This window comes from Thalassophryne amazonica, chromosome 6 (assembly GCF_902500255.1).
Source record: "Thalassophryne amazonica chromosome 6, fThaAma1.1, whole genome shotgun sequence".
In the NCBI taxonomy this organism is placed as follows: Eukaryota; Metazoa; Chordata; class Actinopteri; order Batrachoidiformes; family Batrachoididae; genus Thalassophryne; species Thalassophryne amazonica.
In genome coordinates this window covers 70906945-70921400 of record NC_047108.1, presented here as the reverse complement: position 1 = coordinate 70921400, position 14456 = coordinate 70906945, and positions in this window count along the sequence as shown.

Below are 14456 nucleotides of genomic sequence, written 5' to 3'. Positions count from 1 at the left end.
TTCTTTTGACATGGTGAAAAATAAAAACAGTTCACCGGCCCGCTGTGCATCACGTGGCACACAACCATTCATGTGAGCGCTTTGCTCCTCCACATCATAGCTGACCGCTGTGTACACGCATGTGCCAGTGTACAGTGACAGTGAGCCCCATTCTTGTGAGGAGAAATGGGCGTGTCACGTGTCAGTGATGTATTGATTGACAGTGTCACACATGCACACATGCACTACAGTTATGCATATGTCAGGGGACCGTGGTTGACATGAAATCACGTCATGGGTTGGATGGCATTCAAAATCATGCAGGGAGGGAGCTGACCACCGGCCACGGTGAGTGCTGCGGTCCTGCTACGTGTCGCTCCACATCGCAGCTGACCGTCTGTGCAACGCAAAGCTGGGGGACACATATTGTCACATGTGCTGCACTCATCCATGTGCCAGGCATGGTACTGCACGTGTGTCTGCAAATGATGATGACATGGGGAGAAATAAAAACAAACTGGTTCGCCGCAACCAGGTCTCAAAGCACATGGCGATGACCATGCAGGCAAAGCTGTACTTGACCACTGTGTCATTGCTACTCAAAGATGGAGAACACATATCATGTAATGTAGAACATCACAACACAAGACACCACCGTAAGGTGCGCGCTTCGACGCTCTCTCCTCACATTGTAATCAATAAAAATACATATCATATTTGGAACATGGTTGCTAGCACTTCAGTGCGCGCTGGACACAGATTCATGACCAGTAACTTGATTGTCTTACATTTGAACAGTACATTCATTGTTTATATAATGTTCTGAATCTGTGTTCTCATGTAAATTTTTTGCTTACACATTTGCTTTCATTAATGTACATATGTGCAGCATCTCATTGCTCTGCTGTTGCGTGGGCACGACTTTTCATGTGTTCGTGCAAGCACCACGGGCATGCACGAAACTTTGGCTGCATGATCATTCAAGCCTGCCCGACCGTGTGTCCCTCCCGACAACAGGTGGAATTTTTCACAACTCCCCAATTCTTTTTTTTTTCACAGTCTTTCAGCCAACTTTGTGTTATGTGTGAAGGGGCCATTAAGCTTGCATCCTTCCCATTTACATATCAGAATTCCTGCCATATCTTATGGCATGTCGCATTCATCATCACGAAATATACATTAACCTATTGGTTTGTAATATTGTCACAAACGTGCAAATTTTTTTGTAACAGGAGTACGAAGATAAGAGAAAGATAAGATTAGATAGCAAGATAAAACAAAACCCGGTCATGAAAATTTGACTCATTTCGTGATGGGAGCATGAAAAAACCCATGAGACTGGGTTGTGAAATTCCTCCAGATTCCTTGAATCTTTTTTTGATATTATGCACTGTGGGGGGAGAAATACTGTATGTGAATCTCTTCAAATTTTTCTTTGAGAAACATTGTTTTTAAAAATTTTAATAATTGTTTCATGCATTTGTTGACAAAGTGGAGCTCTGCTCACTTTGCTCCTCAAAGGCTCATCTTTTCGTGACTATTGCTTTTGTACCAAATCATAGTTATAATCACCTGTTTAAAATAACATCATTATTTAACTGAGTTGACCTCATTACTACCCCTAAATTGTCCCTGTTCTAACTCTTTTGGAGTGTGTTGCATTACCTGAAATGCAGGATTAGATTAGATTAGATTAGATTAGATTAGATTAGATTAGATTACATAGAACTTTATTTATCCCCTGAGAAGACTCCCTCCCTCAAACTTGCAATCAAGATAGAGCCCTTAACGTGCTATTTTTACACTATTTGTGTGTAATGTTGCACTGTGTTTGAACTGTTTGTCAGAACTGATCATCTCAGTATTGATTCAGCTCTGTACAGGTGTAATTAACTTCCATCCATCCATTTTTTATACCGGCTCACCCCAATTAAGGGTCAGGGCGGTGGGGGGCTGCTCCTTCCCAAGTGAAGGATCAACAGACTGAAAACCTCCTTTGTCCCTCAGGTCGTCAGACTGTACAACTTCTCACTCAGGGGGAGGAGGAGTAACAGGAAGACAGAGGACAGGAAGGAGAGGAACAGTAGTAGCCAGTAAACCAGTAGTGATCAGTTCATTTATTTATTTATTTCATTTATATGGCGGAAAATCAAAGCCAAGCTGCCTCAAGGCACTTCATATAAGTAAGGTCTAACCTTACCAACCTCCTATGGTGTTCTGTGCTGCACCTCAGTAGTCTGTCTGTGGCTGAAGGTGCTCTGACAGTTTGTCAGTGTGGCATGCAGGGGATGGGAGGTGTTGTCCAGGATGCTGCAGCAGTTTCCTCAACATCCTCCTCTATATCAGTATGTCTGGTATTTATATTTGTGTATTTATATTTATATTTGCAAATGTTTTTCTTACAATGCTGCTGGAAGCTCAATTTCCCTGAGGGAGTCTTCCCAAGGGATCAATAAAGTTCAATCTAATCTAATCTAATCTAATCTAATCTAATCTAATCTAATCTAATCTAATCTAATATAATATAATATAATATAATATAATATAATATAATATAAACAATATTCAAAACTGAGACAGCAATATAAGATCACATTGCACATTGGCTTAAACACTGAAATCCTATGAAATTTTGCCTATTTAGGAATACATGTCTAAGTACATTTTTCCAATGAAAATTTTTAAATTTGATTTTGGTATCTGTTTTCCCAAGATTTGGGAGAATTTATGCCATCCAAAAAGAGTGGATACCAACTTCTACTCAAAAATGCCACTTCCTGAAAAAAATGGTGGTAAGTAGTTTAGTCTACTGTACCATCCATCCTATTTCAAAACCTGTTTATTGCAGTTAAGCAGCCTGTCCCAGTGGTCATTGGATGAGCAGCAGGGTACACCCTGGACAGGCTACCAGCCTATAGCAGGACAGACACATATAGAAAGACAAACACATTCCCACTCACACCTACAGTCAACAATTCACCAAACCGGTATGTCACTGAAATTTGAAAGAAGCTGTAGCACTGAGACAGGAACATACACAAACACAGGGAGATAATGCAAACCCCACGCAGACCTTCTCGCTATGAAGCAACAGTGCAGCAGTGCTGAAGTCACTGTCGTGCCCTTGCCATCATGCAATTTGGATCAGCACGACAAAGTTTCTGTTATTTGTTGTGTCATTGGGTCATAAATTTATATTTTCACGAGGCAGACTTTCGATACAGGCCCTGGGGACCACTGTAGAGGACATCTCAACCATCATGAATAAAGTGAAGCCATCCTCTGGTATTTTGGATGTTCTTCCGTTTAAACTGTTTGTGAATGTATTTGACTCCATCAGGCCCTACATTGCTAAAATGTTTAATATATCTTTGTCGAGTGGTGTGTTTCCCTGTTATTTTAAACATGCCATTGTGGAACCACAGTTAAAGAAAGCTGGATTGGATTCTACAGAGCTCAAGAACTTTAGGCCAATATCTAAAACCCCTTTCTTGGCCAAAGTCTTGGAAAAGGTAGTCTGTGCTCAATTGAGATCATTTTTGCAGGCTAACAACATCCATGACACTTTTCAATCTGGGTACCGTGAGTTTCATTCTACTGAAACAGCCCTGTTGAAGGTGTCTAGTGACATGATGATGGCAGGTGACACTGGCAAATGTTCTGTGCTGGTTCTGTTTGATCTGTCTTCGGCGTTTGATACCGTTGACCATGGCATTCTGATAAACAGATTGCGGGATTTGGTTGGAATGTCAGGTTGTGTTTTAGAGTGGTTTACCTCTTACCTGACTGGTATTACTTTTAGTGTGACGGTGGGCAATGCAGTGTCGGAATCTGCAGATCTTCTGTGGGGTGTGCCACAGAGATCGGTCTTGGGACCTGTTTTGTTCTCGTTGTATCTCCTTCCTCTCAGCAAGCTGATCCAGCAGTTCAGTGATGTGTCCTATCATTTGTATGCCGATGATCTGCAGCTGTACTGCTCTTTTAAGACAACTGAGCCACAGAAACTCTGCTCTCTCACAAATTGTTTGGCCAAAATTAAGGAATGGCTCACTGAGAACAGTCTGCAGTTAAATTCCAATAAGACTGAGACTCTGATTGTAGCACCAGATAGTGCTGTACCTGGAATTAAGCAGCATCTCGGTAGCCTAAGCTGTACGGTCAAAAGCAGCCTGCGTAACCTGGGTGTCATTTTGGATGGAGGGATGTCTGTGGAGCAGCACACAAATTACCTGGTTAAGAACTGTTTTTTCCAAATTCGGAACATCTCTAAGCTCTGTAAGATGGTGACTTTAAAAGAGCTTGAGATGATTGTTCATACGTTCGTCTCATTGCGTTTGGATTATTGTAACAGTCTCTTCACCTGTCTGAATAAGAAGGAGTTGGCCCGCCTGCAGGTTGTGCAAAATTCTGCTGCGCGCCTGCTTACCCGCACCCGCAGGAGGGACCATATTACTCCTATTCTTAATACTTTGCATTGGCTGCCTGTCTCCTACAGGATTCATTACAAAATCCTGGTATTGACTTTTAGAGCTCTGCATGGACAGGCACCGGAGTACATCAGGGACCTGATCCAGCCTTATGCTTCCTCCAGGAGCCTCAGGTCGTCCAATCAGAACCTGTTGATGGTTCCTCGGACCCGTTTTAAAACTCGCGGGGACAGATCTTTTAAAGCGGTGGCGCCTAGCCTCTGGAATGAGCTTCCCTGTGCCCTTCGTTCTCTGTATTGTATAGATACTTTTAGAACGCAACTAAAGACGCATTTCTTTAAGTTAGCTTTTTAGCCTAATATTGTATTTTATTGTTTTCGTATGTTATTTTTAGATTATTTTTGTATGCCATGTGCAGCGCTTTGTGACCCTGGTCTGTGAAAGGCGCTTTATAAATAAAGCTTACTTACTTACTTACTTACTTACTGGTGCTGGTGCTTCTCACAAGATACATTAGCATGAAGAGGATGGCAGTCTATGACAACCCTGGATAAGACACCAATCCATGACAGGTGACTATCCCATTGAGCAAGGCTCAGTGGGATAGTCACCCACCGGGAAGGTGGTGTGGTTTTAAATTCTACACTAGGAAGACCAATGAGGTTAGGTCAGGTCTGGGAGGACGCCCCACATCGCCACATGCACCAAACAATGGAACTGCTTTGGGTCCTGGATAGCAATCACCCAGATAGACAACTGGTGCATCCCCACCTCTGAAAAATAGTCATCTATCCGCTGCAGGTCAGGTGCATCTGCTTGACCTTCTCCAGCAGCAGGGGTACTGAACAATGAGGCACTTGTGCACATGTGCATGATCATACCCCGACAAACACACCACATGGCCAAAATGTTGTAGTCAGTATTCCCTCACAATGCAAGTGACCCTCCTAAACTGAGTGTCCCTAAGTCACTGTGACCAATGACTTGGATATTAAATAATCATTTTGAAGCAGCTGCTGTCTTCTTGTCTTACTAATTAAGGAGGCTGTCCCCTTTATGAACAGTAGCCAGGGAGAGAGGTGCCACAAGGATAAAATTATACTGACCAAATATTTAAAACACAGACAAAAGCACAAATATTATCATTTAAAACACACACTGGTTTAAACCGTCCAGACCAGTTCACGTTATGACCTTTGTTAATGGAATGTGATCAGTGTGTAGCTGAACAGACTGTGTGCTGCTCTCTGATAGGCCTAAGAAGAGAATCACTGCACAGCAGGAACAACCCAAATTTTATGAAGGATAACAGGGCAGCGGTGGCCTAATTAAAGGTTACAACACACTTGTTACAGGGGGAGCTGCTCGATCCAAAGCCAGCACTGTTAAAGTGTGCGGAAAAGTGGACAGCAGCATTTGTCTGACCCTCTTCCACAACTGAAATGTCCTTTGGCAAGGCCCTTAATCCACAGCTGCTCCAGGGGAGCTGCAGTAGCCAGCAGATAAGGTTGTAAGTGTGCGGGGTGTGAACATGCTGTATCTGAAAAGAGAACATTGCACTCAGCAAAACTATGCTGGAAAGATAACAGTTCAGGCTTTGTTCACATGAACACACCAAACTGACTCTGAGACAGGCCAAACTGCTGCTGCACTAACAACAAAAACCCAATTAACTTTTCACATGAACGTGGTTATGATGAGAACATCTGCACCTCTTTGCTTATTCCAAATATAGATGCATATAAAAAGAATAAACACTTTCCAGCATAGCTACCCCGAGTGAGCAAATGTTACATGCTGCTCATAGCTGAAGCACTGATCATCAGCATAACTGGAGGCCTCCTCTGATACTGTAAACCGATACTGCTCAGTTGTATAAACTTGGCCGGCGTAGTCATTCTCATGTCAGTCAGCTGTAGTGAGAGTGGAGGATGGAGGGGTGGGGTTAACTCCCTGAGCCAGCCAGCATGATCCAGATTAGAGCTCTTAATTATTTGAACTGAGCTACATAATGGTGAAATATACACCAAAGTCTGCAAATACTTGTCTGATCAACTCAGGTGCTGCGAATCATGATCATGATATTCTATCTCTACACCTTTATCATGCCGATGAGTGACACGGTTGGGGGGGTAATGTGCCTCAAAGCATTTTCAGGGTTTAATGTCTCAAGCATCCTGTGACATTCAGCTATAATCTGAAGGAATCAAACACCCTGACCTTTCAGTTAGTTCACAACCTGCTCCACCACCTAAGCCGTAATGCCACCATAATAATAATTATTATTCTTATGTATGAAGTGTGTTAAATGTGTGACTTGTGACTCTGTATACCACTCAAAAAAATGACTCATTGGATTAACTCAATTCAATTATGTGCAGGATTTCCATCTAATAAATATATGTAGCCACAACTCAAATAAAGCACATCCATTCAAGAAAATTTAATTTAGTTTTGTTGGGACTACTACATGGAAATCCAATTCAATGAGTCATTTTTTTGAGTGTATGTGTGTCTGCAGTGAAGGTGGCATGCCGGGCATTGTAAAAATTGTGGCACATGCTTCTTAGATGATCTGTGAGGCCGATTAACTGCACAAAAAGCCATACTGCCGCAGATATTTGGAATAACATGCTCACAAAGGAGCCATTCAGCCATGCTAACATTAGCCATTAGCATCATGCTATGTGATGCTAGCAGCTTTTAAAAGATGATGTTTTCAAGACAAGTGAATGATCAATCAAGTGGGAAGAGTGCGAAGAAGTAAATACTTTTTAAATCCCACCCCCCGGAATGATTAAGTCTATCATGATTCACTGCTTTCAGGCCACGTCAACCAGCCACAATATGAAAATAATTGTCAAACTTACAAATAAATATAATCAAAAGTCCTTCTTCTTTGTGTTTATTGCCAGATCACCAGATCATACCGCCACACAGTAAATTTTGCAGAGTAAAATTTACTCTGCTAGGATAACATTTGGTCCCAGTCCAAACAGAGTTAAATATATTCTATCACAGTGCTAAATCAATTATAACACAGTGTAAAATCAACTCTTATTGGAGTAGAAACACTTGATTTGACAAGAAGGTAGAGCTGATTCCACTCTATAACAGAGTGTATTTTACTCTAATTAGACTGGGACTAAGTATTATCCTGGCAGAGTATATTTTACTCAGCAAAATTTAATGTGCACCTACTATATCTGAGTGTGTGGAATCATGGTATGAATACAATTCATAAGCCAATACAATACAGAACGTGAAACAATAAAATGAATTTTTTTTTATGAAAAACACTGACAACTTGCAACTACTCTTCACCAAGGTGAAGATGGGTATAATAATAATAATAATAATAATAATTATTATTATTATTATTATTAGTAGTAGTAGTAGTAGTAGTAGTAGTAGTAGTAGTAGTAGTAGTAGTAGTATTGTTATTGTTGTTGTTGTTGTTGTTATTATTATTATCATCATCATTACATGGCAATGCACACCAATCTTGAGAAGTTGTGAGATCCATGTGCTGTTCAAGCACACTAAAACATTCCACTGCAATTGCAAATGCAATCCATTCATCTTCGGGTTAGTGTGTAAGCTGATATGCAGTTGCCAAAATAAACCTCAAACTTTTGCAGGGCAGTGTCTTGCACAGTGACACTTTGACTCATTTGGGGGGGATCAAATGACCCTCTGTATCAACTGAGCTGCAGTTGCTCCAACAGGAGCAGCAGCAACAACAACAAAAACAACACCACCATTGCATAACAATAAATCACTCCTGAAGCATTTAGGCAATCACACTGGAAGTCATAAGAGATACTTTTCACAGCTATAATAATAATAAATAAGAATAAGAATAATAACAATATTATTATTATTATTATTATTATTATGTGGTTGAAAATGATGTGGAATAGCATATTTCTGTCTGTCCTGTTTGTCCAGAATAGGCACGACATTTCTATTAGACCTGTGTTAAAGGCGTTTTATAGAGCAATAAAAGCTGTAAATCAGTCACTTTTAAACGACCCCTGGTTCCTATCGTGTTTTACAGGCTCTGACACACTGGTAGCCACACAGTGCGCACATGGCTGTACTCTCTGCGGTCTACCTAAACAATCCATGGCTGTCTGGTGTATGACTACACTTTGTGACAATGTTATTGCGCAGCTCCAGCCTGCATATAGGAGCTGTAAGTGTATATCAGTATACGAGTATCACCGATGTGTGCGTGTGAATAGCGCAGAAAGCATGGAGGCCGGGCAGGAGAATCCTTTGGCGTGGTCTTTCAGTCGCCCATGTATTCCTGTAGGGACGTATTTGCGATTGTTTGTCATCACGCAAATTCGTTTCTACAGGGTACATATAGACAACTAATGCGTTAGAAACCGGGAATGGTGAATACCAAGATGCAAGCGGAGATATAAAACTGGACCGGCTGGAGCGCGCAAAGTGGATGAATGTGCCGTAACAAACGCATTAAATGTGATATTTTGTATATTTTTACCTCCCTTTATTTCACGCACCGCACTCTTGCGCACAAAAGCAAGTTGCGCAGAAGCTCCTTTCCTCAACATTTGTTCCTTTGAGGACGCTCATATGAATATTCAACCGCAAACACGGCGCGCACAAAGAGGCGGCTTGACAGCACGCATGAAAAATAAGTTGCCATTGTTCCCAAGCATTTCTTTCGCTCGCTATTTCCATACTGACCGCTCGGTAACCTTTCTTCCTGCCACTCTGGAAGCTAATGAGAAAAGGCTTGGATGAAAAATGTAATATCAGACATGTGATGAGGGTCGGCGTTATTAAAAACAGCAAACATGCTCAAAATGTGAATCAATGCGATTGATTACCGCGGAAATGCGCAGGGGATAGAACACAAAAAAAGATCTATGAGTTTGATTTCATTTTTTAATTAAAAATTAAAAATAAACCAAACTAGTAACACTGAGCTAAAATGACAACAACAACAAAACTCCACGCTCATTTGGTTTTGTCACTGGATGCTGTTTGTTGTGCGCCGTGCGCCCTCTCTCTCTCTCTCTCTCTCTCTCTCTCTCTCTCTCTCTCTCTCTCTCTCTCTCTCTCTCTCTCTCTCTCTCTCTCTCTCTCTCTCTCCTCGCCGCGTGCGCTCTGGAGGACGCATTTTAATATTAGTTAGACAGCCTGACCTGCGCTTCACCCCTCGCGTTTGACTGGTTCCAATAGTTCACTGCCAAGGATTATTGATGGAGAGACAGCAATGAATTCTTTCTCCTCACAAATGGCTTTCAGATCGTGCACCTAGTTCAATAACTAGTTATAATGTAGAAGTACAAAAAATGAAGCCCTCCGGCGGACTAATTTGATGTTTCATTTGTTTGTTTGATGAATAGTTAGGCTTTCTCTTTCCTGCAAAATAACAACTTTACAAGCGTGTTCACACATGTTGGCATGTAAATAAAATAAATCTTTGCGGATCTGCGTTGTTGTGTCCGCAGATGGCTGTTTTAATTTGACCGGCAACCTGGACAGCGCAGCAGTAACCAGCTCCCTCATGGAAACGGTTACGATGCGCTTTTAATCAAACGCTTAACCTAATAGCCTTTTTACTCTCCCCACGTGTAATAACGTTAAACCGGATCCTCCAGTTAAACTACAAAGTTTTAATGAAGTGCAGACGTGATTTTGGATATGAATGTCCTCCAAAAGCAGCAGCAGCAGGGGTCACAGAGGTGATTTTGGATACTGGATGTCCCACACTGACTGTTGTTTGGTTTGCAGCTCATTATGGAAAATATCGGCTTTCATTACAGGTCACGTGCAGCAACTACTTTGCTGGTAATAGGTCTGTAAGTCCAGCTCAAATACTCTCTGTACTGTTTACGGTTAAAAAAAAAATTCAATCTACTCATTTTCTCCTCCACTCCCGCTCAACCCACCAATCAAATCCATGGAAAACAACGAAAAACGGGGGGAGGCGCTATTGTGTGTGTGTGTGGGGGGGGGGTTTGAACGTCTGTTCACAAGTTTTTTGTTTTTGTAACACGTCTTGATTTTTCGAATCTCTCTCTCTCACACACACACCACACCACACACACACACACGCACACACACTAATATTTATTTATTTTGGGTGGGGGAGGGGCATTTAATGGATCAGATCGGTGTAGAGCAGGAGCTGACCTGTCCACATGTCCTGGGTTTGTCCTTGGACAAAACAATCTACGTTGTCTCTGTCCACCCAGCTGTAAAGGAGTACTGGCCTCGGCTGGGGATGTAACCTGCATCTGAATGGTGTCGCGTCCAGTGAGACTCGTACCTGCTTGACACTCCAATATCTGCAGATAAGGAAGGGGTTTCACATAACCTAACCCTACTCCTTCCCCCAACTGTAACCATAACCCCCCCCCCCACACACACACACACACACACACACACCACCATCACCACCACCACCGCTGCAGTTTTAATTATAGGTTCGTGACAATATGACGAACCTATAGATTAATGTATATTTCGTGCTGACGAATCACGACTGGGTTGGTGTTGTTCAATATAAATTTGTAACCTAAAATCCAATTTAAAATCCAAAGCTATTAATTAATTTCATTTTTTTTTCCACATTTTAGACAGTCACATTAGAAATTTGGATTTTTTTTTATTAGCATTATTATTATTATTTCTAAAATAAGTAACATAAGCAAGAAAAATCTGAATACACAAATCTGTCCAAAATTTTAATCTGATCTACAAGATTTACATTGAAAAACCTCAGGCAGAATAAAAATTAATTAAAAATTTTTTTCTAAATCATAATTCTTCAGTGTGTTAGGATGCTGAACTGAAGAGCGAATGACCTGGAAAAATAATTTGGGTTTCTTTTGAAAATTACTATATCATGAAAAAACTGGGTTGGAAAATTGGAAAAATAGGACACTTAGGTTTTATATATATATATATATATATATATATATATATAAAACCTAAGTGTCCTATTTTCTTCATAATTGTTTGTTTAAAATCTATGTAACACCGTGTATTTGGACTAAGACAAAAGAAAGTCTGTGCTCACCCGGATGTGACCTCTGTGGATTGAATAATGACAGTGTCAGATCCACAGGTCAAAGAAAAAAACACAAAGAGCAGGACATGTCAGTGAAAACTGTTAAGATTGTTTCACATTTACCGCAGTGACTGATCTAAAATCATTTCAATATCCTCTATTCAACCCACATTCTGAAATACAGCAGCTGAACAGACACGACATGAGCCTCATTTTGATGATAGAAAAGCAGTACACTCAATTAAATTGCCATGATTGTATAACCACAGTTGTATGTCAGTTTCTAATATTTACATGTTTGTTTTATTTATTTATTTGTTTGCTTATGTATTTGCAGATTTTATCAGTCGCAAGGAAATCAGCACTGTTATATTTTAGCTGTCATTATATGACAAACATGTAGGTTGTGTGTGTGTGTGTGTGTGTGTGTGTGTGTGTGTGTGTGTGTGTGTGTGTGTGTGTGTGTGTGTGTGTGTGTCTGAAATTTAATAACTAATGATACAAACAGAAATCTGTAATCCATGCCTTGACACTTCACAAATTACCCTCACGGTATACCCTCCCACAGAGGACCGTGTTACACAGCGCCCCCTATTGAAAGTGTATTGATTACCCTGTACTATAAAGCAAATACGCAAATAATAACAATAAAAAAAATTGAATTTTGATATCTGTTATAAGTTAAAACAAAGAGGGCAATAACACAGACTGTATGACGTCAGAAAGTGAAAGAAATGAAGGAGGATTCGGTGCTCTGGTCATGAAGATATAAATCAGGCCTGATTCCAAAAGAATTCAAAGTTGTCCATCTATGTTTTTCATTCTTACTGCAGATTCTGTCTGTAGATTTCTGCTGCCAACTGCCATAAACTGTACAAATCATCAAAAGTAGCCGTTTTCAAGTCCACACATTTATTCAACAAATAATGCATTTTCACCTTGTTTTTTCTTCTTTGGCATATGGAATAGCTTTCCAAGACTTTTAAATTACGTGCAGTAGAAAAGTATGGAGCTTCAGCAGTCACACTGTTTCATCAGTCTCCTAATTGATCTATTCAGTAATACACATCTGCTTTGTGGACAAATTAGAAAAGGTATGAGTCGGTTTTTATTTCAACGTGATTCTACCATCAAGAAAGGAGCATAAAGAACATTAAAAACAAACACACCAAAATGTTTTTATTTTTTTTATTGTTTTTTTTTTTTTTTTTTTTTCCTGAAGCTTTGCTTCGAAGCCACAACCTGTCTCTTCAAGGTCCTGTTAGTGTAACTTTTCCTAAAACAACAAGAACTCCTTGACATTCAACACTGGCATCACGCACTGTCATACTTTATCTTTAAATTTAACTGTTACAACTCTTTTTCACCTTTTTAATTCTTGTGTTTCAAGTGTGAAAACACACAAAAACAAAAGCCACTTTTACTTTAAAATGCACAATTTTTAAATGCAACAAATTGTCTCGAAGATCAAATGATTTTCAAGTGTTAAATAAATTGTGTATTTGAGATGATGTTAAATTTTCCTCAAACCTTTAATTATTTTATTTACTTTGCATTTATTACAGAACGAAATGTGCAACTAAAAATGAGGAAACAAACAAAATCTGCTCTAAATATATATATATATATATATATATATATATATATATATATATATATATATATATATATACACACACACATAGTAAATATAGTATATAAAGTTAAACAGATCGTCAGGTTGGGATACCATTGCTGTAATCCCAACCTGACGATCTGTTTATCTTTTTCAAGCATCATCGCAAATACACAGTTTTACAGTATCAAAGATTATGTCGTTTTTTTGTGTGTTTTTGTTTTTTGGGTTTTTTTTTTGTTTTTTTTTTTTTTGAACGTTCTAAATTATGATCTCCTCTTTAAAATTGCATAAAACTACGGAACAAGCCCTGCGGGCGAAGGTAAAGGTAACTTACTGCAGCAGCTTCCAGTCGATGCAGAGTCCAGAGGAAAGTGTTGCATCCTCAGTGCCACAAAGCCCTTTCTCAGTCAGATAAGAGCAGCTGCGATTCCGGACAGTTAAGATTATATATGATGTGTATATATCGAAGGTTTGTCAGCTCTTCCAGGTCATAAAACTCACTTAAATGACACCACGTGCTTCCTATGCACCATTCACAGGCCCAGCTTGAGGCAATTGGCATATGTAACCTTGTAAACTTTAAAATACCCTAAAAGAAAGACATCCAAAAAGGGATTCAATACATTGTCCACGTAATGTTAGGCCCAAAGAGCGCGCAGAAAGTGGACACTGCGTTCGCCAAAGCGTCATGGGAGCTTTATAGGATATTAGTTTGAGAGGTGAGTTGATTTTTATTTTATTTTACTGCTGTCGGATATGATTGCGCGTAATTTTATGTCCTCGTTGTAAAACGATAATCTTATTTTAGGAAGAAGGATGTCACAGGGCTGTTTTCACAGAGACAGCGCGTCAAAGTTGTGCGTCCTTGCTGTGTTATCACAGGCGTCCTCCTCTGACCTAACAGGAAAAGGGGCAATAAAGTTTTATGAGGGCCTTAAACTTCGATGCGCATTTGTCAGCCAAGGAAAATCTGAGCACTTCCAACCAGAAGTGACAATATACAGACAAAAAATATCATGAAAACGTGCTGTGCGTCGCCACTATGGAAAATAAAAATCCCAGCTAAACATTATGTTGAGATGTTTCATTCTTTTTTTTTTATTATTTATTTTGCAATCAACAAATACACCACCTGTCCGTCACTGTGTAGTCATTTGAAATGGCTCCATTGCACATTTCAATATGATCGATATGACGTAGATGCACACTAACATTATTATTATTATTATTATTATTATTATTACGGGGATGATGCATTCACAAAGACATTGAACACATCACACGCTCCTTCTGACATGTTTTCACTGCATGAATGTGAAAAATTAAACAGAAATTATACAAAAAAAAATAGAAGTGAGTACTAGTTCAGCTTTCCATT